Source organism: Ranitomeya imitator, chromosome 5 (assembly GCF_032444005.1).
Source record: "Ranitomeya imitator isolate aRanImi1 chromosome 5, aRanImi1.pri, whole genome shotgun sequence".
Classification (NCBI taxonomy): domain Eukaryota; kingdom Metazoa; phylum Chordata; class Amphibia; order Anura; family Dendrobatidae; genus Ranitomeya; species Ranitomeya imitator.
The window spans coordinates 482,177,863-482,202,314 of record NC_091286.1 but is presented as its reverse complement, the minus strand read 5'-3'; positions in this window follow the sequence as shown (position 1 = coordinate 482,202,314).

The following is a 24,452-nucleotide window of genomic DNA, read 5'->3' as shown; positions in this document are numbered from 1 at the left end:
CTCCTGGAGATTTAATGTGGCTCTCTGCCCGTAACATCAGGCTGCGAGTTGAGTCCACTTAGTTTGCACCTCGCTACTTGGGTCCCTTCAAGGTCCTGAAACAGGTTATCCCTGTGGTCTACTGTCTTGTCCTTCCTCCATGCCTAGGCATCACCAACACCTTTTATGTGTCCCTCTTAAAGCCCGTTCACATGTCCTGGTTTTCAGAGTCATCTGCTGGGACATCGGGTTCATCTACGGACGATTACGAGTTGAACGCCATCATTGGGTGTAAGGTGGTACGTGGCAAAAAGTGCTATCTGGTGGACTGGAAGGGTCATGGCCCAGAGGACAGAACCTGGGAACCTGTGGAGCACATTCGGGCTCCGCTGCTCATTGCAGTATTTGCTACTGCATCTCCATATTATCAGTCATAACTTTTTTTAATTCTCCTCTGAACGAGCTATGTGGGGGATTGCTTTTTGAAGGGATAAGTAGATGTGTTTATGTGGACTATTTTGGACTACATAACATTCTTTTGATCCCTTTTTATTTTTTGGTTCCAATGTGAACAATTAATAGAGATTCATAAATGTTTTTTACTATTTTTTTCATGCCATACACTGTGCGGTAAAAGTGATCAAGCAATTTTATTCTTTGGGTCATTACAATCGCAGTTATACAAGATTTATATAGATTGTTTATTTATGCATATTTTGCATACTAAAATAATTTTCTTACAATGTTTCTTATAGTCACACTCTGCTAGCTGTAACTATTTTTGCCAAAAGATTTATAAGGGTCCAATATAAAGTCTTGTTTTTTAAGGGACCAGATGGCTGCATTCTGGCCGCAATATTGAGTTGAAGTTCATGCTGTGTCCTCCGAAGTACACGCCTGCGCAAGGCAAGATTGCCTTGCGCAGGCGTGTACTTTGGAGGACATAGCATGAACTTCAACCCAATATTGCGGCCATCGTGCAGCCAGCGGGTAAGGAAAGGGTGAATCAAACACCCGAAAACCCCGCCCATATGACCGCAAACCTGTCCCGCCAAATTCAGCTGACAGGTTCCCTTTAATAATATGTCAGTATTATAAATTGTTTTGTTCTGGACACGGCGATACCAAATTTGTGTACTTTTTTCCTTTATCTTTTTTTATGAAAAACTGCATTTTTACTTACAAAGTATTTTCCATTTTTGGCATAGATACATAGATTGAACAAATACTCAGATGCATCAAGTTCCACCTTTCTCCACCAATTATACATTATTTGTCACTAAATTATCTGCCTCCCACAATGCCGTTTCTCCTAAGGAAAGAATTCAGCCTCTTTTAACAGCTGTTATTGTGTCTGTCACTACTACCTGTTGTGGTAGGGTAATCCACAGTCTGATTGGCATTCCTCAATTTTATATTTTAAGATTTTTACAAACTTTATTTCAGTTTTTTACTTTATATCCTTAGTCCCAGAATGTAACACAATCTTTCCCTGGTCTGATCACAGATCTGATATTCTGGAATGCTTTTGCATTGCAAGGCACTAGATGTGTCAATCAGACATAGGCAGGAGACATTTCATGTCCTGCTCAAGGCATGTCACCATATCTGAGTGACTAACAAAGATGCACTCTGTAACACTATAGCATGTACACATGAAATATATGACATTGTAATTACATTACTGCTCTAGGAAATAGGGAAAAAGATACTTAGCGCATAAATCGGTCAATTCATGTGTGCCCAGCAGTCAACGACGGGGCGATTTTATTTCTTAGGAACCTAATATAATGTGTTTCCTCTCTTGGGCTCATAAACTACATGTATATGGGTAGTTATGATCCTGCTGTGAATAAAACCCCCATAGGATGATGGGTGGAGTGCTTGTCAGAGAGTCTATGTACAGTGGTATGTAAAAGTTTGGGCATCCGTGGCCTTTTAGAGATCAATTCATCTTCAACTTGCTTAACTTATCACAATAACAGTAATTTTGACCAGGGGTACCCAAACTTTTTTATGCAACTGCATACAAAAATCAAAGACTGACAGTCACTTCTAAACAGAGACCAGGTGTGAACTGGTACATACTAAGAGTAGCCACATCCATATACAGTCATGACCAAAAGTGATGGCATCCTTGAAATTGTTCCAGCACATGAAGTGTTTCTCCCAAAAAATTATTGCAATACTACAACTTTACAAATTACATGTGTTAATTATAGACGTTTCTTTTCTTTGTGTGTAGTGTAATAACACTGAAGAAAACAGAGAAAAAAAAGGCAAATTGTACATAATTTCACACATAAAGATTTGCTGGACAAAATTGTTGGCACCTTTCCAAAATTGTGGGTAAACAACTTGGTTTCAAGCATGTGATGCTCGCTCAAACTCACCTGTGGCAGGTAACATGTGTGAACAATATGAAAATCACACCTGAAAACAGATAAAAAAGGAGGAAGTTGACTCAATCGTGGCATTATGTGTCTGTGTGAGAACAGAAAGAGAAGAAGTGAACTGGCATAATAGTCTTGGGCAGGCACCACACCTCATTTCGTAATCCAAATTGTTTGGGATAATCCACTGTCCATCCTCTAGAAGGCGTACCGCTGTGCAGCTGCCAAAGAAAGGGAGTCGAGTAACCTGTCCACTAACATAAGTTGTTAGTTATCTTTGGATAGGACGAGCAGGTGTTTGCTCAGTAGAGCTTTCAGTAACATTACCACCTACCCCATGTACACCTAGAAAAGCAATCTTGTTCCCCATTCTATTACCACCTTTCTTTTTCTGACTCATGTTGGATGAACCCTTCCCCTCTTTAAACCAGCTGTTTCACAACCCTGGGTCCAAACCTGTCAGTCACCTGTCGCTAAATTATTAAGTGGCATTTATTGGCTAATATAGTGTGGCTAGACCACAGAATTAGCACAAAATATTTAAATGTTAACATGTGGACTGGTGGCTGGACCCAAGAATTAGTACAAAAGATTTTGATTATAAAATGAGGCCTGGTGCCCGCACCAGAGTATTATCCCAAATGATTTGGAGTATGAAATGAGACCTTTTGCCTGCATCAAACTATTACCCCAAACAACTTGGAGTATGAAATGAGGCCTGGTACCTGCACCAGACTATTACCCCAAACGATTTAGACTATGAAATCAGGCCTGGTGCCTGGAACACATTATTAGCACAAACCATTTATATTATGAAATGTGGGCTGGTGACTGCACCAGAGTATTAGACCAAATATTTTGGATTATGAAATGTGGGCTGGTGCCTGGAACACATTATTAGCACAAAAGCTTTATATTATGAATTGAGGCATAGTGTCTGCACCAGAATATTATCCCAAACTATTTGGATTATGAAATGAGGCTTGGTGCCTACACCAGAGTATTAGGCCAAACTAAATGGATTATGAAATGAGTCCTCTTTCCTGCACCAGAGTATTATCCCAAACTATTTGGATTATGAAATGAGGTCTGGTGCCTGAATCAGAATAATAGGAAATGTGGACTCCTGCCTGCAGAACACTTTTAACACAAACTAGTTAGATGCTGGAAGGTCAAATTTACACAGGACATGATCCTGTCTAACTATATGACAACTTGTAGGAGCAGCCTCTCTCCGCTGTTACACTGAAAAAATGGTGCCAGCAAAACAATATGTCTGCTTTTTATATGGAACGGGACATGTGACTTCGGCAGCCAATGACTGAAGCCCTTGTGCCAGGATGTTGTAGATGGTTTCTGCATCCTCATTGGCTGCTGGAATTTAGACACATTAAGTTAATTTAAAAATAAAATGCTCCACCGCCCCGCTAACCTATAACCACCACATCCCCTCATACAGTGGGGCAAAAAAGTATTTAGTCAGTCAGCAATAGTGCAAGTTCCACCACTTAATAAGATGAGAGGCGTCTGTAATTTACATCATAGGTAGACCTCAACTATGGGAGACAAACTGAGAAAAAAAATCCAGAAAATCACATTGTCTGTTTTTTTAACAATTTATTTGCATATTATGGTGGAAAATAAGTATTTGGTCAGAAACAAACAATCAAGATTTCTGTCTCTCACAGACCTGTAACTTCTTCTTTAAGAGTCTCCTCTTTCCTCCACTCATTACCTGTAGTAATGGCACCTGTTTAAACTTGTTATCAGTATAAAAAGACACCTGTGCACACCCTCAAACAGTCTGACTCCAAACTCCACTATGGTGAAGACCAAAGAGCTGTCAAAGGACACCAGAAACAAAATTGTAGCCCTGCACCAGGCTGGGAAGACTGAATCTGCAATAGCCAACCAGCTTGGAGTGAAGAAATCAACAGTGGGAGCAATAATTAGAAAATGGAAGACATACAAGACCACAGATAATCTCCCTCGATCTGGGGCTCCACGCAAAATCCCACCCCGTGGGGTCAGAATGATCACAAGAATGGTGAGCAAAAATCCCAGAACCACGCGGGGGGACCTAGTGAATGAACTGCAGAGAGCTGGGACCAATGTAACAAGGCCTACCATAAGTAACACACTACGCCACCATGGACTCAGATCCTGCAGTGCCAGACTTGTCCCACTGCTTAAGCCAGTACATGTCCGGGCCCGTCTGAAGTTTGCTAGAGAGCATTTGGATGATCCAGAGAGTTTTGGGAGAATGTCCTATGGTCTGATGAAACCAAACTGGAACTGTTTGGTAGAAACACAACTTGTCGTGTTTGGAGGAAAAAGAATACTGAGTTGCATCCATCAAACACCATACCTACTGTAAAGCATGGTGGTGGAAACATCATGCTTTGGGGCTGTTTCTCTGCAAAGGGGCCAGGACGAGTGATCCGGGTACATGAAAGAATGAATGGGGCCATGTATCGTGAGATTTTGAGTGCAAACCTCCTTCCATCAGCAAGGGCATTGAAGATGAAATGTGGCTGGGTCTTTCAACATGACAATGATCCAAAGCACAACAATATTGTATCATACAATTAGGTTCTGTAGAAGGACGTAGATCTGGGGATTTATTATGATGGAATATAGGCTGAACTGGATGGACAAATATCTTTTTTCGGCCTTACTAACTATGTTACTATGTTACACCGCCAGGGCAACGAAGGAGTGGCTTCGTAAGAAGCATTTCAAGGTCCTGGAGTGGCCTAGCCAGTCTCCAGATCTCAACCTTATAGAAAACCTTTGGAGGGAGTTGAAAGTCCGTGTTGCCAAGCGAAAAGCCAAAAACATCACTGCTCTAGAGGAGATCTGCATGGAGGAATGGGCCAACATACCAACAACAGTGTGTGGCAACCTTGTGAAGACTTACAGAAAACGTTTCACCTCTGTCATTGCCAACAAAGGATATATTACAAAGTATTGAGATGAAATTTTGTTTCTGACCAAATACTTATTTTCCACCATGCAAATAAATTGTTAAAAAAAACAGACAATGTGATTTTCTGGATTTTTTTTTCTCAGTTTGTCTCCCATAGTTGAGGTCTACCTATGATGTAAATTACAGACGCCTCTCATCTTTTTAAGTGGTGGAACTTGCACTATTGCTGACTGACTAAATACTTTTTTGCCCCACTGTAAAACGTGTACCGCTCCCCCCTCCCCCTGCTCATTATGCAGCACTATTTTGCTATCCAAGGTCCTAACAAAAGTACTAGTGGAAACGTGATAATTTACTGTGACCGAATTTTGCCGACTTTGAGGAAAAAAGCTCTGGAATCCGAACAAGAATCCGAATGTACTACCTTTGTGCCGAATTTGAGATTGGCAGACATTTTCCAAACAAGTTTGCTCATCTCCCAAGGGGAGCTGCAAAAGCAAACAAAATGTCAATGAGGTAAGAGCAGGACAATTGCTCTGCAAACAAATGTGGATACAAAATAATTTAAAATAACACAGAATAAAAAGATGCAAATAATAATCAAGAGGTGGAGGTCCAAGTGGAGAAGTGAATCAGTGCCTTGGGTGTATATTTGACTCTGCTTGTTAATGTGGAAATACATTTTAGACATTTATTTGGGTCCTCTATTTTTAATAACCAGCCAAGGGAAAACAGACAGCTGTGAGCTGATTATTATTCTGGGAGGGGCCAATATCCATAAAGGTTACCAGCCTATTAATAGCACACAGCTGTCTGCTTAGCCTTTACTGGTTATTAAAAAGGGTTAGACCCCCAAAACAATTACGTAGGGTACCCATTGATAATCACACTGACTTAATCACTGCTACTGAGCCGTCGTGATCGTCTCACCATATATGTATGGTGGTTTGCAGGGACACATTTCCCGTGGCACCAAACATGTACGACTGATGTCATGAAGGGGTTAAAAAACAATATTTGCTTTACTTAACCTAACTGGGTCCAGCGTTGAGTCTGGGTCTAGCTTCCGGCATCTGATATTGTTTTTTAGCGCTGACATACCATGGACAAAACTAATGTCATTAACTTAGATCAGCGACTTTGTCTAAATTGATGTCATGCTCACAGCCACTGAGCTGAGTTATTAGTTGCAGCACTGTCGATATGTTTATAGCACTGCAGACACTAAGAGAAACAAGTCAAACTCACTGCTGGACCTGGAGAGTATGAGTAAAGTAAGGCTTTTTTAATCAAACTACAGCTGGAGAAGGGGGGGGTTCTAAAACCAGAAAACCCCTTTAAATAGTCACAGTCAATTCAGAAAACTTTGCATAAATCAATAGGACAAGCAAATATAGGAAACTTTGTAATATACAGAACAGACCAAAAGTTTGGACACACCTTCTCATTTAAATATTTTCCTGTATTTTCATGACTATGAAAATTGTACATTCACCCTGAAGGCATCAAAATGTTGAATTAACACGTGTGGAATTATATACTTAACAAAAAAGTGTGTAACAACTGAAATTATGTCTTATATTCTAGGTTCTTCAAAGTAGCCACCTTTTGCTTTGATAACTGCTTTGCACACTCTTGGCATTCTCTTGATGAGCTTCAAGAGGTATTGACCGGGAATGGTCTTCCAACAATCTTGAAGGAGTTCCCAGAGATGCTTAGCACTTGTTGACCCTTTTGCCTTCACTCTGCGGTCCAGCTCACCCCAAACCATCTCGATTGGGTTCAGGTCAGGTGACTGTGGAGGCCAGGTCATCTGGCTTAGCACCCCATCACTCTTGGTCAAATAGCCCTTACACAGCCAGGAGGTGTGTTTGGGGTCATTGTCCTGTTGAAAAATAAATGATGATCCAACTAAACGCAAACCGGATGGAATAGCATGCCACTGCAAGATGCTGTGGTAGCCATGCTGGTTTAGTATGCCTTCAATTTTGAATAAATCCCCAACAGTGTCACCAGCAAAGCACCCCCACGCCGTCACACCTCCTCCTCCATGCTTCACGATGGGAACCAGGCATGTAGAGTCCATCCATTCACCTTTAATGCATCGCACAATGACACGGTGGTTGGAACCAAAGATCTCAAATTTGGACTCACCAGACCAAAGCACAGATTTCCACTGGTCTAATGTCCATTCCATGTGTTCTTTAGCCCAAACAAGTCTCTTCTGCTTGTTGCCTGTCCTTAGCAGTGGTTTCCTAGCAGCTATATTACCATGAAGGCCTGCTGCACAAAGTCTCCTCTTAACAGTTGTTGTAGAGATGTGTCTGCTGCTAGAACTCTGTGTGGCATTGACCTGGTCTCTAATCTGAGCTGCTGTTAACCTGAAATTTCTGAGGCTGGTGACTCTGACAAACTTATCCTCAGAAGCAGAAGTGAATCTTGGTCTTCCTTTCCTGGGGCAGTCCTCATGTGAGCCAATTTCCTTGTAACGCTTGATGTTTTTTTGCCACTGCACTTGGGGACACTTTCAAAGTTTTCCCAATTTTTCGGACTGACTCTTGAAGCTCATCAAGAAAACGCTAAGAGTGTGCAAAGCAGTCATCAAAGCAAAAGGTGGCTACATTGAAGAACCTAGAATATAAGACATAATTTCAGTTGTTTCACACTTTTTTGTTAAGTATATAATTCCACATGTGTTACTTCATAGTTTTGATGCCTTCAGTGTGAATGTAAAATTTTCATAGTCATGAAAATACAGAAAAATCTTTAAATGACAAGGTGTGTCCAAACTTTTGGTCTGTACTGTATATTGGTCTTTACAGAGGGGCAGTACTCATTTGTAAGCATTATTGATTAATTAATTGAAGCACTATTTTGTAGTATTTTGGCTTAAATTTGAAAATGAGTTATGTTTGTACAATTACTGGAACAGGGTTTAACCCCTTCATGACTCAGTCTATTTTGACCTTAATGACTGGGCAGTTTCTTGCAATTCTAATCAGTGTCCCTTTATGAGGTAATAACTCAGGAACGCATTAACGGATCCTAGCAGTTCTGAGAATGTTTTTTCATGACATATTGGGCTTCATGTTAGTGGTAAATTTAGGTCAATAATTTTTGTGTTTATTTGTGAAAAAAATGGAAATTTGGCAAAAATTTTGAAAATTTTGCAATTTTCAAATTTTGAATTTTTATTCTGTTAAACAAAAGAGTTATGTGACATAAAATAGTTAATAAATAACATTACACACATACACACTTTACATCAACACAATTTTGGAAACAAAATTTTTTTTGTTAGGAAGTTATAAGGGATAAAATTTGACCAGCGATTTCTCATTTTTACAACGAAATTTGAAGTCAGTCTGAGCGGTCTATATGGCTGAAAATACCCAAAAGTGACACCATTCTAAAAACTGCACCCCTCAATGTGCTCAAAACCACATTCAATAAGTTTATTAACCCTTCAGGTGCTTTTTAGTCACAAAAATGATTTTTACCAACAATTTTTTTATTTTCCCAAGGGTGAAAGGTGAAACTGGACAACAAAAGTTATTGTCCAATTTATCATGAGTACGCCCATACCCCGTATGTAGGGGGAAACACTGTTTGGGCAAATGACAAGGCTCAGAAGGGAAGGAGCGCCATTTGAAATTTTCAATGAAAAATTGGCTCCAATCTTTAGCGGACACCATGTCGCGTTTGGCGAGCCCCTGTGTGCCTAAACATTAGAGCTCCCCCATAAGTGACCTCATTTTGGAAACTAGACCCCTCAAGGAACTTATCTAGATATGTGGTGAGCACTTTGAACCCCCAGATGCTTCACAGAAGTTTACAATGTAGAGCTGTGAAAATAAAAAATAATTTTTCTTTCCTCAAAAATTATGCTTTAGCAAGCAATTTTTTTATTTTTGCAAGGGTAACAGGAGAAATTGGACCCCAATATTTGTTGCCCAGTTTGTCCTGAGTCTGCTGGTACCCCATATGTGGGGGTAAACCACTGTTTGGGCGCACGTCAGGGCTCAGAAGGGAAGGTGCACCATTTGACTTTTTGAACGCAAGATTGGCTGGAAATAATGGTAGCGCCATGTTGCGTTTGGAGACCCCTGATGTGCCTAAACAGTGGAAACCCTTCAATTCTAACTCCAACACTAACCCCAACACACCCCTAACACTAATCCCGACTCTAGCCATAACCCTAATCACAACCCTAACCCCAACACACCCCTAACCACAACCCTAACCCCAACACACCCCTAACCCTAATCCCAACCCTAACCCTAATTCTAACCCTAATCCCAACCTTAACCCTAATCCCAAACCTAGCCCCCAACACACCCCTAACCATAACCCTAACCACAAGCCTAATCTTAACCCTATTTCCAACCATAGCCCTATTTCCGACCCTAACTCTAATTCCAACCCTAACCCTAAGGATATGTGCCCACGTTGCGGATTTGTGTGATATTTTTCCGCCTCATTTTTGAAAAATCCGCAGGTAAAAGGCACTGCGTTTACCACGGATTTCCAGTGTCTTTTGTGCGGATTTCACCTGCGGATTCCTATTGAAGAACAGGTGTAAAACACTGCGGAATCCGCACAATGAATTAACATGCTGCGGAAAATACAATGCAGTGTTTCCGCGCAGAAAATACCGCGCGGAAACACTGCATTGTATTTTCCGCATCATGGGCACAGCGGATTTGGTTTTCATGGTACTGTAAACCTGATGGAAAACTGCTACGAATCTGCTGCGGATCCACAGCCAAATCCGCACCATGTGCACATAGCCTAATTCTAACCCTAACCCTAGTTCTAACCCTAATTCTAACCCTAACCACAGCCCTAACCCTAAAGGTACCGTCACACTGAACAATATTGCTAGCGATCCGTGACATTGCAGCGTCCTGGCTAGCGATATCGTTCAGTTCGACAGGCAGCAGCGATCAGGATCCTGCTGTGCCATCGTTGGTCGGCGCAGAAAGTCCAGAACTTTGTTTCGTCGCTGGATCTCCTGCAGACCTTGCTGAATTGACATGTGTGACGCCGATTCAGCGATGTCTTCACTGGTAACCAGGGTAAACATCGGGTTACTAAGCGCAGGGCCACGCTTAGTAACCCGATGTTTACCCTGGTTACCAGCGTAAACGTAAAAAAAACAAACACTACATACTTACCTTCCGCTGTCTGTCCTCCGGCGCTGTGCTTCTCTGCACTGTGAGCGCCGGCCAGCCGGAAAGCAGAGCACAGCGGTGACGTCACCGCTGTGCTTTCCGGCTGACGCTCACAGTCAGCGCAGAGAAGAACAGCGCCGGGGGACAGACAGCGGAAGGTAAGTATGTAGTGTTTGTTTTTTTTTACGTTTACGCTGGTAACCAGGGTAAACATCGGGTTACCAGGGGACCGGCATCGTTGGTCGCTGGAGAGCTGTCTGTGTGACAGCTCTCCAGCGACCACACAGCGACACTGCAGCGATCGGGATCATTGTCTGGATCGCTGCAGCGTCGTTTAATGTGATGGTACCTTAACCCTAGCCCTAAACCTTGCCCTAACCTTAACCCTAGCCCTAACCCTAGCCCTAACCCTAGCGGAAAAATAAAAGTAAATATATTTTCTTTATTTTATTATTGTCCCTACCTATGGGGGTGATAAAGGGGATTCATGTACTATCATTTTTATTTTGATCACTGTGATAGGTTTTATCATAGTGATCAAAATGTACCTGTAACGAATCTGCCAGCTGGCATTTTGGAAGATGGCGGCACCCATGGACAAGACGGACGGACACCGGTAGGCTCGGTAAATATGAGGGGGTGGGATCGGAGCACGGGGGGGGGGTGAATTGGAGCACGGGGGAGCGAACAGGAGGACGGAGAGAGCGGACAGGAGGATGGAGGGGAGTGGAGCAGTGTACAGGACAGGACGGAGGACCGGGGAGGAGATCGGTGGCGGTGGCGGGGGCAGATCAGGGTTTCCAGCCATGGCCGATGACATTGCAGCATCGGCCATGGCTGGATTGTAATATTTCACCACTTTTTAGATGTGAAATATTACAAATTGCTCTGATTGGCTATTTCACTTTCAACAGAGAGCGATCGTAGCCACGGGGGGCAAAGCCACTCCACCTGGGCTGAATTACCACTCCCCCTGTCCTGTAGGTCAGGTGAAATTGGAGTTAACCCTTTCAGCTTTCCTGCAGGGATACAATCATTCTGCGACACAGCATATGCGTCACAGTTCGGATTGGCACCGGCTTTCATGACGCATACGCTGTGTCACAGGTTGGGGAAGGGGTTAAAAAAAGCCCTGAGAGTATAAATGCCTGTAAAACAATATTTGTATTGAAACAACTAAAAACAACAAACTGATTTGAACAACACTGTAACTTGAGGGGCTACTAGACAAAATAGATAGAAAGATATTGTAGATTTTTTGCACCATTTCTACACCCATTAAGTACATAGGTTACTTGCATTTTTCTGAAATTATGCAGTGTGAAAAGCTCACCAAATGCTCATCGTGGGAATGCGTCCTAAAATTTTTGCTTTTGCTCAATGGAATGTAAATGAGCCACTTCTTGTAGTGACAATGATGATCAGTTATATCACTGTTTTGTAGCCATGTGCTTTTATATTTCATCCTCTTTTACTGTGCAACCAGAAAAAATGCATGACTGATGCCTTTTCCAGGTCATTTGTTCCAAGTAATGCCTGTGGAGATGCAGCCTCACAAGTAATTTTTCCATAAGGTATTGTTGCTTCTTTTTCTCCTTCTTCTAATTCTTCATCAAAAAGACAATGTAAAAGCAAGTCACCACAGGGTCGATTCTTCTCTACTTTATGGCCACCCAAGAGTTAAATGTAGTGGATAACCCCTTTCCCATTTCTACTTATGGCCTAAATGGAAATAATACATCAAATAATTTCTTGTATTGTCACATTCTCACGTCAAGCTCTTCTAAGTCCTCTAGTTTCATCTATTCCATAATAACCTTAGACAAGCATATTTAAAGACTTTCTTATATACATTCCTTATATATATTCCTGAAGTACAAAGGTTCACTACAATCAGTATTGTGGTGGACTGCTTCTCCAAAATGTTTAATTTTGTTCTATTTCCTGAACAAAATTTTCTGGATTATTTCAGACTGGCCAATTATTCTACAAAGAAAATTTCCGTTTCCGTGGTCTTCCAGCTAGTATTATGTTTTGATAGTGTGTCATTTGATTCCAGGGTCTGGGGAGCGCTTTGAAGGATCTAAAAAATATCCTTAGACCTTTCTGCTTATCACGCCCAAAGTAATGGGCAAATTTAGAAAATCAAGTTATCTTTTCTAATTCCTACTATGATAACCTGACGGATTTTCCTCTTTTGACTGAAGTCGCACACAATAATTCAGTTTCTGAGTCTTATGAGAAAACTCTCCTTAACATGGTGTATGTTCAAAATTCTAGTCTTCCTTTGCCAAATGCATCAAAAGTTAACTTCCTAATGTGCACAGAGTCTGTTAGAAGATTCATTAAATCTTTACCGAAATGCAATCCAATTGAGACTGCTGAAAAACACTGTCGACCAGTTCCCAACATCTTTCCTAGTGACAAGAATTGGCTTTTTACCAAAAACACCTTCCCCTATGGCTGTCTTGCTCTATGCTAATCTTCATTGTGTTACTGTCGTATCCTGACAAGCACTATTGATGTAATCATCTACAGCCTTTTAAGGTGTTCTTATGTCTATTTCTCATTTTTCTCACCAATATTCTTTTATTTGGAGGATTTTTTTAACAATTTTGGGGAAGGAGATTATAGTTATAGTCAATAAGGTGGGTAATAAAACATAACAGAGTGATCTGAAATTTGTTCAATTAAACAAGTAAGTAAGAAGATATATTCAAAGAAGAATCAAGAGAGAATAAAAAAGGTTAATGCATGAGTAAAATAATTCAGAAGGAAAAGTTAGGAAAGGTGAGGGGAAGGGAAAGGAAAGAAAAGGGCATAGGAGAAGGTTGGATCAGATAAACGAGGAGAGTAGGGATAGGGGAAAAGATCATCCTTATTGCAATAATACTTATAATAAAACAAATTTTCAATTTTCATTGTTAAATATGTAATTGTACTTTTCTTACCTAAAAGGGGGCATTCCAACTTGAGGAAAAAAAAGAGGTTCCAAGTTGACCATGCGGCTATTCCGCATGGTCAACTTGGAACCTCTTTTGTTCCTCAAGTTGGAATGCCCCCTTTTTGTAAGAAAAGTACAAGTACAATTACATATTTAACAATGAAAATTGAAAATTTTTTAAAGAATTATTTCTTAGAGCGTAAGAATGTTCAAAAGGATTATGGGTAGACATTTTTTCACTTTTTCTGAAATGGAGGGAACATCTATTGATTTCCATTTAGATGCTATAAGTATTTTTGTTACAGCAAATAGATGGATTGCGAGATATTTAATTTTGGTGTGAAGTCGATTTTAATCTAGCCAGAACAAAACCAGTTGAGGATACCATTCAACTACATATTTGCTAATATTGCTCAATAAATTAGCTACTTCTTTCCACAGGTTGATTATTTTAGGACATGACCAGAAAATATGCAATATGTTAGCTTTTTGCATACAGTTCCTCCAGCATAATTCTGATCCGTCCTAAAAAAAATCTGCTTTAATCTGACAGGTGTATAGAACCGAGATAAGATTTTGAAATATTTCTCATGAATATTAGCATTTACCGTATATACTCGAGTATAAGCCGACCCGAGTATAAGCCGACCCCCCTAATTTTGCCACAAAAAACTGGGAAAACTTATTGACTCGAGTATAAGCCTAGGGTGGAAATGCAGCATTTACCGGTGAATTTCAAAAATAAAAATAGATCATTATTTCCCCATAGCTGTGCCATATAGTGCTCTACACCGTTCATTATTTCCCCATAGCTGTGCCCCATATAGTGCTCTGCACCGTTCATTGTGCCCCATAGCTGTGCCATATACGGTGCTCTGCACCGTTCATTGTGCCCCATTGCTGTGCCATATACAGTGCTCTGCACCGTTCATTGTGCCCCATTGCTGTGCCATATACGGTGCTCTGCACCGTTCATTTTGCCCCATTGCTGTGCCATATACGGTGCTCTGCACCGTTCATTGTGCCCCATTGCTGTGCCATATACAGTGCTCTGCACCGTTCATTGTGCCCCATTGCTGTGCCATATACGGTGCTCTGCACCGTTCATTGTGCCCCATTGCTGTGCCATATACGGTGCTCTGCACCGTTCATTGTGCCCCATTGCTGTGCCATATACAGTGCTCTGCACCGTTCATTGTGCCCCATATCTGTGCCCATATACGGTGCTCTGCTCCGTTCATTGTGCCCCATTGCTGTGCCATATACGGTGCTCTGCACCGCTCATTGTGCCCCATTGCTGTGCCATATACGGTGCTTTGCACCGTTCATTGTGCCCCATTGCTGTGCCATATACGGTGCTCTTCATTGTGCCCCATAGAAATCTCTGCCGCCGCTGCTGCAATAAAAAAAAAACCACATACTCACCTCCCTTGATTGCAGCTCCCGGCGTCTCGTTCCGGCGCCTCCATCTTCCCGGCGTCTCTGCTCTGACTGATCAGGCAGAGGGCGCCGCGCACACTGTATGCGTCATCGCGCCCTCTGCCTGAACAGTCAGAGCGCAGACGCCGGGAAGATGGAGGCGCCGGCCGGGAAGATGGAGCGGCGCCCGGCGGCTGGAACGAGGACAGGTGAATATGCTATACTTACCTAGTCCTGGCGATCCTCGCGCTGTCCCTCTGCCTGGTCTTCGGTGCCGCAGCTCTTCCTGTCAGCGGTCACCGGCACCGCTGATTAGAGGAATGAATAGGCGGCTCCGCCCCTATGGGAGGTGGAGCCGCTTATTCATATCTCTAATGAGCGGTCCCACGTGACCGCTGAAGAGGGGAAGAAGCTGCAGCACAGAAGCCCGTGGGACGGCAGGGACAGCGCGAGGATCGCTGGGACTAGGTAAGTATACCTCAGCGCCCTCACCCCCTCACCCGCCGACCCTGCCACCCACATTGACTCGAGTATAAGCCGAGAGGGGCACTTTCAGCCCAAAAATTTGGGCTGAAAATCTCGGCTTATACTCGAGTATATACAGTACATTTGATTTGTATGTTATTTCAATTGCTTCTTTCCATGGCTCAGGTGAAAAACATATATTCATATCTTCTTCCCATTTAACCATGTGTTTTGACTTTTCAATAGTTAACATCACTCCTCCACCTCCAAACACAGAATAAAACAGTCCTGGCTCACATCGCAAACCAATATCTCCAGCGATGTTCTAGGTGAGCTCAACTCTTATGGCGGAAAACTCACACACCAGAATACTTCATACACTTCAAATTTATGTTAAGAATAGTGTTGAGCGATACCTTCCGATATCCAGAAGTATCGGTATCAGATTGGATCAGCCGATATTCAAAAAATATCGGATATCGCCGATGCCGATACCCGATACCAATGTAAGTTAATGGGACAAAAATATCGGAATTAAAATAAACCATTTCTTTCCTTGTAGGTTAATTCTACATGAAGGAAAACAACTAAGACTAATGTTGGATGTATTGGGGGAGGTGGAGGAGACATTAAAGGCATAGAGGTTTAGCCCAATCAAATGGAATAGCAGGAATTAATTTTTTTTAAGACGTTCGGAGTTACAAAGCTATTGACTATGTTATGATTTTTTATATTTAGTCAGATATTTATGTTTCACTAATTCCATTCTGTTCACCTTCTTTTTAACTTCTCCCACACTTTCTTCATCATCAGCCTCAGCAGCATCATCTTTTTCATCAACTTCTCCTTCACCTTATTCATCTTCTTCACCTTCACCTTATTATTATTTTAATTTACATTCTTCATATTCTTTTTATTCAACTATTATTCTTCTTCATAATCAACTTCTTCATCTTCTTCATATCCTTCTTCTTCATCATATTCTTATTTGTGACAATATTTATCAACAAACACCATACATATTGCAGGTGAAAAAGAGGCATAAGCAAATATAAAAACCATATATACTTTATTTAGACAATAATAAAAAATAATAAAAAACAAGACAAGGATATTCATAAAAAACTGATGGCAGGCAGGTGTTCCAGGTCACCCCGACAGCGCCGTTTTGCCTCTGTGGCTTCCTCAAAATAGGGGCATGTATGTACGCTGCATATCTCGCTATCTTTATACCCCCGCCCACAGCTGATTTTGATGTCGGCGTACTCGGCTTGTAACTGCGCATGCGCCGATGGTGAACTTACCTTATTGTAAAGAGTGACTTCCTATCCTCCGCGCCTGGAACACCTGCCTGCCATCAGTTTTTTATGAATATCCTTGTCTTGTTTTTTATTATTTTTTATTATTGTCTAAATAAAGTATATATGGTTTTTATATTTGCTTATGCCTCTTTTTCACCTGCAATATGTATGGTGTTTGTTGATAAATATTGTCTTCTGAGGTGGCGAGCCCACTAGTGGATTCTGGTTATGTATAAAATCTTATTTGTGACAGCCAGGCCTTCCTGTAGTTGTTATCTTTAAAAGTTTGAAGATTACACCTTCTGTTCTGTCTGTCACAAAAGATTTACAACAGGATTTGTCCGCGTTCAGTTTGGCCTGCAGCAGCAGGTTTTTTTCCAGGGGCACCACGAGGAGGAACGGACTCACCCCCATACACTGCTTAGTCTTGTTCTGCTTATAATTTAGATAATAACTTTTGCTCTGATTTTTAGTTTTATGCTTAATGTTCTTCTGCTTTTTGTTCTGCAGCTTCTTGTTCTTCTGCTTCTCGGTCTTCAGGGTCGTCATCTTTAGGGTCTTGAACTTGGAAATGTAGCAGAAGGTACAAGAGCAAAAGACACTACCGAGAACCAGCTGACGGTACTGGAACCCGGATGGCTAGCCGAAGGTACAAGAGCCAATGGAACTACCGAGGACCAGCTGACATTACTGGAACCCGGTTACTAAGCAGGAGGTACCTGTGCCAGAAAGCACTACCAAGGACCACCTGACATTGGTGGAACTCGGATACCCAGAAGGAGGCACCTAAGCCAAAGGCTCTGCCTGGAACCAGCTGATGGTACTGGGACCAGGATGGGGAGCAGAAGGAAGAAGAGCAAAAGACACTGCCGAGAACCAGCTGATGGTACTGGAACCCGGATGGCTAGCCGAAGGTACAAGAGCCAATGGAACTACCGAGGACCAGCTGATGTTACTGGAACCCGGTTACTAAGCAGGAGGTACCCGTGCCAGAAAGCACTACCAAGGACCACCTGACGTTGGTGGAACTCAGATACCCAGAAGGAGGCACCTAAGCCAAAGGCTCTGCCCAGAACCAGCTGACAGTACTGGAACCAGAATGGGGAGCAGAAGGTACAAGAGCAAAAGACACTGCCGAGAATCAGCTGACGGTACTGGAACACGGATGGCTAGCCGAAGGTACAAGAGCCAATGGAACAACCGAGCACCAGCTGACGTTACTGAAACCTGGTTACTAAGCAGGAGGTACCCGTGCCAGAAAGCACTACCAAGGACCACCTGACACTGGTGGAACTCGGATACCCAGAAGGAGGCACCTAAGCCAAAGGCTCTGCCCAGAACCAGCTGACGGTACTGGAACCCAGATGGCTAGCCGAAGGTACAAGAGCCAATGGAACTACCGAGGACCAGCTGACATTACTGGAACCCGGTTACTAAACAGGAGGTACCCGTGCCAGAAAGCACTACCAAGGACCACCTGACATTGGTGGAACTCGGATACGCAGAAGGAGGCACCTAAGCCAAAGGCTCTGCCCGGAACCAGCTGACGGTACTGGAATCAGGAAGGGGAGCAGAAGGTGCAAGAGCAAAAGACACTGCCGAGAATCAGCTGACGGTACTGGAACCCGGACGGCTGGCCAAAGGTACAAGAGCCAATGGAACTACCAAGGGCCAGCTGACATTACTGGAACCCCGTTACTAAGCAGGAGGTACCCATGCCAGAAAGCACTGCCAAGGACCACCTGAAGTTGGTGGAACTCGGATACCCAGAAGGAGGCACCTAAGCCAAAGGCTATGCCTGGAACCAGCTGATGGTACTGGAACCAGGGGGACCTATTCAAGCTTGTGTTCCTAAGAACCAGCAAATGGTGCTGGAACTCAGATAGGGAGCAGAAGGTCCACAGGAAAAAATTGCTAGGCCACGAGCCGCCGTAGTTACCGAAAACCCACAGTCCTACATAGGGAGCTTGTCCTATTGGCACAAAGGAACCAGCCTTCATTTCCAGTTCCTGCAGCCCACATAGGAAGCACCTAAACTGCAGGCACCATAGAGTTGGCTAACCAGAAAGCAACATGACAGGACAACATATTGGAGGCAAAGTGACCTTGACACTACCGGAAACAGCTGGCGTGCTGGAAGCGGGCTGGGCATGAGGGAGTATTCGTGCCAAAGACACTTCTGAGCAGCAAATGGCGGTGTTTGAGCCCAGGGAATGCAGGAGAAGCAGAGTAAAGGCTGAGGCCTAATTGGAGCAAGTTGAAATGGAACCTTTAACCCCCTATGTGTTTGCAACTAAAAGATCCACCTTGTGCAGCACTAATGCTGCACAAGAGAAAAGGTGGCTCTTTTAATTATGCTCCTTGCACACGCTGAAGTTAACACTTATAAAATGTGTCCCCTCATACCCTGAAACTTTCCCGGAGGCGGGACTCTCCTTCTTAATGAGACGTAGCACAGCCATCATTCACACCCCCTTGGTGCCGTGCGCCGCCTCCTCAGTATTGTTTGAATCTGTCCCGGAGCCTGCACTGTTATGTTATCCCTTGGCCATGCGCAGTTAGCGCTGCCCGTCTTCAGACATCATTTGTTGTCAGGCTGGCTGCGCCTGTGTGGCCGCCCTGCCAGAGATGCCGCCCCGCAGTGTCTTCTGATTTATTCACACTGCGGGCCTGGTATTCATGGGCATGTGCAGTGCATATCTTCGCCTCTCACTCATCTCCTTCCACCTTCTTCAGACTGTGCCGCGTCAGCTGATCCCAAATCGCATGCCACGGTCGTGACGCGGCACATTATGAAGAAGGCGGAAGGAGATTAGTGAGAGGCCAAAATGTGCACTGCGCATGCCCATGAATCCCAGGCCCGCAGTGTGAATAAGTCAGAAGACACTGCGGGCCTGGGATTCATGGGCATGCGCAGTGCATATCTTGGCCTCTCACTAATCTCCTTCCGCCTTCTTCAGACTGTGCCGCATCGGCTGATCGTAAATTGCATGTCACGGCCGTGATGCGGCACAGTCTGAAGTAGGCGGAAGGAGATAAGTGAGAGGCCAAGATATGCACTGCGCATGCCCGTGAATCTCAGGCCCGCAGTGTCTTCAGATTTATTCACACTGCCGGCCTGGGATTCATGGGCATACGCAGTGCATATTTTCGCCTCTCACTAATCTCCTTCCACCTTCTTCAGAATGTGCGATGTCAGCTGATCCCAAATCGTATGCCATGGCCGTGACGCGGCACAGTCTGAAGAAGGCAGAAGGAGTTGAGTGAGAGGCCAAGATATGCACTGCGCATGCCCTTGAATCCCAGGCCCACAGTGTGAATAAATAAGACACTGCGGGGCGTGATCTCGGGCAGGGCGGCCGCACAGGCGCAGCCAGACTGACAACAAATGATGTCAGAAGATGGGCAGCGCTAACTGCGCATGGTCAAGGGATAACATAACAGCACAGGCTCTGGGATAGATTCAAACAACGCTGAGGCGGCGCCAGGCGCCAAGGGGGTATGAATGCCGGCTGTGCTGCGTCTCATTAAGAAGGAAAGTCCCTCCTCCGGGACGGTTTGAAGGTATGAGGGGACACATTTTATAAGTGTTTAGTTCAGCGTGTGCAAGGAGAATAACTAAAAGAGCCACCTTGTCCAAATGCAGCATTACTGCTGCACAAGGGGCCTCCTTCAGTTACAAACGCCTGGGAGGGACAGGTTCCCTTTAATTTCTGTTTTAGTGTCAGCGTGGAGGTCGCAGGACACATTGCCGATTACACAGCAGGGGAGCAGCTGACGTTACTGAAACCCAATAACACGCCAGCAAGTGTTGACTGTGCAAATGGCACTTCCGGGCAGCAACAGGCTGTGTTGGAGCCCAGGCACAGCAAGAGGAGCAGAGTGTAGGCCGAAGCCTGCACTCGAGGCAGTTTAATATCTGTTGTTGTGTCAGCGTGGCGGTCGCAGGACACATTGCTGGATACACAGCTGGGGGATCAGCTGACGTTACTGAAACCCAATAACACGGCAGCAAGTGTTGACTGTGCAAATGGCACTTCCGGGGAGCAACTGGCGGTGTTGGAGCCCAGGGACAGCAGGAGGAGCAGAGTATGGGCCGAAGCCTGCACTCGAGGCAGTTTAATATCTGTTGTTGTGTCAGCGGGGTGGTCGCAGGACACATTGCCGGATACACAGCTGGGGAGCAGCTGACGTTACTGAAACCCAATATCTCGGCGGCAAGTGTGACTGTGCAAACGACACTTCCAGGCAGCAACTGGTGGTGTTGCAGCCCAGGGACAGCAGGTGGAGCAGAGTGCAGGCCGAAGCCTGCACTCGAGGTAGTTTAATATCTGTTGTTGTGTCAGTGTGGCGGTCCCAGGACACATTGCCGGAAACACAGCTGGGGATCAGCTGACGCTACTGAAACCCAATAACACGGCAGCAAGTGTTGACTGTGCAAACGGCATCCTGGGCAGCAACTGGCGGTGTTGAAGCCCAGGGACAGCAGGAGGAGCAGAGTGTAGGCCGAAGCCTGCACTCAAGACAGTTTAATATCTGTTGTTGTGTCTGCGTGGCGGTCGCAGGACACATTGCCGGATACACAGCAGGGGAACAGCTGACGTTACTGAACCCCCACTAACACAGGAGCGAGTGTTTTTCTCTGTGTAGACAGCACTTCCGAGCACCAACTGGCGGTGTTGGAGCCCAGGGTCAACCAGGGTGGTGTATGCCGAGGCCTAATTGGAGCGAGTTTAAAGGGAACCTGTCACCTGAATTTGGCGGGACAGGTTTGTGGTCATATGGGCGAGGTTTTTGGGTGTTTGATTCACCCTTTCCTTACCCGCTGGCTGCATGCTGGCCGCAATATTGGGTTGAAGTCCATGCTGTGTCCTTCGTAGTACACGCATGCGCATTTCTCCAATGCTGCTTGGCTGACCCCCTCTTTCCAAGCCAAGAGATTCAGAGAACAGAAGTAGAGATGGCTTCTGACCTGGGCTCTCTGACTCACGCTGCCATCTATCCGACAATGGCTTCAATTTGTTCCTCCCGCAGCAGCGGGGTACGGTGATCTCCTACAAAGCTGCGCATGAAGGACTTTTCCCTGCTGAAACTGGGGGATGATTAGTCACCTGTGCACGCTGCAGGCACAGAATCCCCACGTCCTCTCTCTGCTCCACGCCCGTGACCACGTGCCTTACTCCCTGCCTTCTTCATCTTGGTAGACTGATAAAGATAGGCAGAAAAGTACTAAGGGCTTAGTGTGCTTATTCCTGAACAGCTCCTAACAGGTATAAGAAACACTAATTTTCTAAAGTGTGGACTAGACTTTAATAAGAGGTAATGTGGCCTACACAACTGTAAAGTGGAGTGTTTGGTGAACTTTATTAACTTTATGTTTTTTTCACAGAACAGACTACAGGGTGAGCTGCACTCACACACAGACCGTGCAGACAGCCGTGAACGGCGCTGCAAGGCCAAAAAAAGCTCCTCTATGTAATCCTATATAGTGTTTTTCTACAATCTAGCAGGATACTGATGGGAACCCACTAATAGGATAAATTTGAAAAAATGTGCAACAGGCAGCACTAATTGAAAAAAGGACAATGGAACAGTATGAGGCAGTGACGCACCCTGAGCTGACTACCACCGGCTGACCACCGGCTGTGGCGACAGAACAGACTACAGAGTGAGCTGCACTCACACACAGACCGTGCAGACAGCTGTGAACGGCACTGCATGGCCAAAAAAAGCTTCTCTATGTAATCCTATATAAAGTTTTTCCACAATCTAGCAAGATACGGATGGAAACCCACTAATACGAGAAAAACAGGAAAAATGTGCTGCAGGCAGTACTAATGCAAAAAAGGACAACTGAACAGTATGAGGCAGTGACGCATGCTGAGCATACTACCACCGGCTGACCACCGGCTGTGGCGACAGAACAGACTACAGAGTGAGCTGCACTCACACACAGACCGTGCAGACAGATGTGAACGGCACTGCATGGCCAAAAAAAGCTCCTCTATGTAAGCCTATATAGTGTTTTTCCACAATCTAGCAAGATACGGATGGAAACCCACTAATAGGATAAATTTGAATGGTAATGTGGCCTACACAACTGTAAAGTGGAGTGTTTGGTGAACTTTATTAACTTTATGTTTTTTTCGCAGAACAAACTACAGGGTGAGCTGCACTCACACACAGACCGTGCAGGCAGCGTGAACAGCACTGCATGGCCAAAAAAGCTCCTCTATGTAATCCTATATAGTGTTTTTCCACAATCTAGCAAGATACGGATGGAAACCCACTAATATGAGAAAAACAGGAAAAATGTGCTGCAGGCAGTACTAATGCAAAAAAGGACAACTGAACAGTATGAGGCAATGACGCACGCTGAGCTGACTACAACCAGCGGTGGCTGTAGAACAGACAACAGCCTGAGCTGCACTGTCACAGAGACCTTGCAGACAGCCGTGAACGGCGCTGCAAGGCAAAAACAAGGTTCTCACACAGCAGTTGCTAAATTAGTCTGAATAAAGCACAATGAAGCAAATCGCTAACTCTAAACTGGCCCTCAGTCAGAACACAGCATCCTGTCCCTAACTGAATTCACAGCAGAGTGAACCCGAAATGGCCGTGGTGACTTTTTTAGTGCATCATGACATCATACCAGCAGCCAATCACAGCCATGCCAGTAGTTGCATGCCTACCATGCAGAACAGGATGTGCCCACACTTCTAATCATTCCTCATTGCTGAATTCTGGCTCTTTGAATTATGGGAACTTCCGATTCCGGTATCCGATAAACTGAAAGTATCGGAACTTGGTATCGGAATTCCGATACCGCAAATATCAGCCGATAGCCGATACTTGCGGTATCTGAATGCTCAACACTAGTTAAGAACCTATAATTCTGCCCTTCACCTCACCAACAGACCCATTTCACCTCTCTGGTCTCCTCTCTATCCAACAACCCCCAAGAAACTTTTTGACACCTTTCACTCCCTCCTCAGGCCAAAAGCACAAGCCCCTCTCACAGACATTTGTGCTGATGACACAGAAAGAGATAATATCCATCAGGAAATCCACTCTTAGCCACCAAGTGCAGTGACTCCCATCCCTCCTTACATTTCCCCTGGCTCAGTCTCCACATTCGATCCCATCACAGAAGAAGTCTCCAAGCTCCTCTCTTCTTCTCGTCCGACTACATGCACTACCGACCCCATTCCCTCTCATCTCCTCCAGTCTCTCTCTCCAGTCATCACAAACCACCTAACTACAATCTTTAATCTCTCCCTCTCCTCTGGCATTTTCCCCTCCTCCTTCAAACACTCTATCATTACTCCATTACTAAAGAAACCCACCCTTGACCCATCCTGCACAAATAACTACAGGCCAGTCTCCAATCTCCCCTTCATTTCTAAACTCTTGGAGCACCTTGTCTACTCCTTCCTTACCCGTTACCTCTCCACTCATTCCCTCCTAGACCCTTCACAGTCCGGTTTCCACCCCCTACATTAGACAGAAAGTGCACTCATCAAGTTGACCAATGACCTTCTGACAGCAAAATGTAACGGTGACCACTCTCTGCTCATTCTTCTCAATCTTTCTGCAGCTTTCGACACTGTTGACTACCCTCTCCTACTCTCTAGGCTCCAGTCACTAGGCATTTAGGACACTGCTATCTCCTGATTATCTTCCTATCTTTCTGACCGCTCCTTCAGTGTTTTGTTCGCTGGCTCCACTTCATCTCCTCTGCATCTAACTGTCGGGGTACTTCAGGGCTCAGTCGTTGGCCCCCTTCTCTTCTCCCTCTACACGACCCCAATTGGACAGACCATCAGCAGATTTGGCTTTCAGTACCAC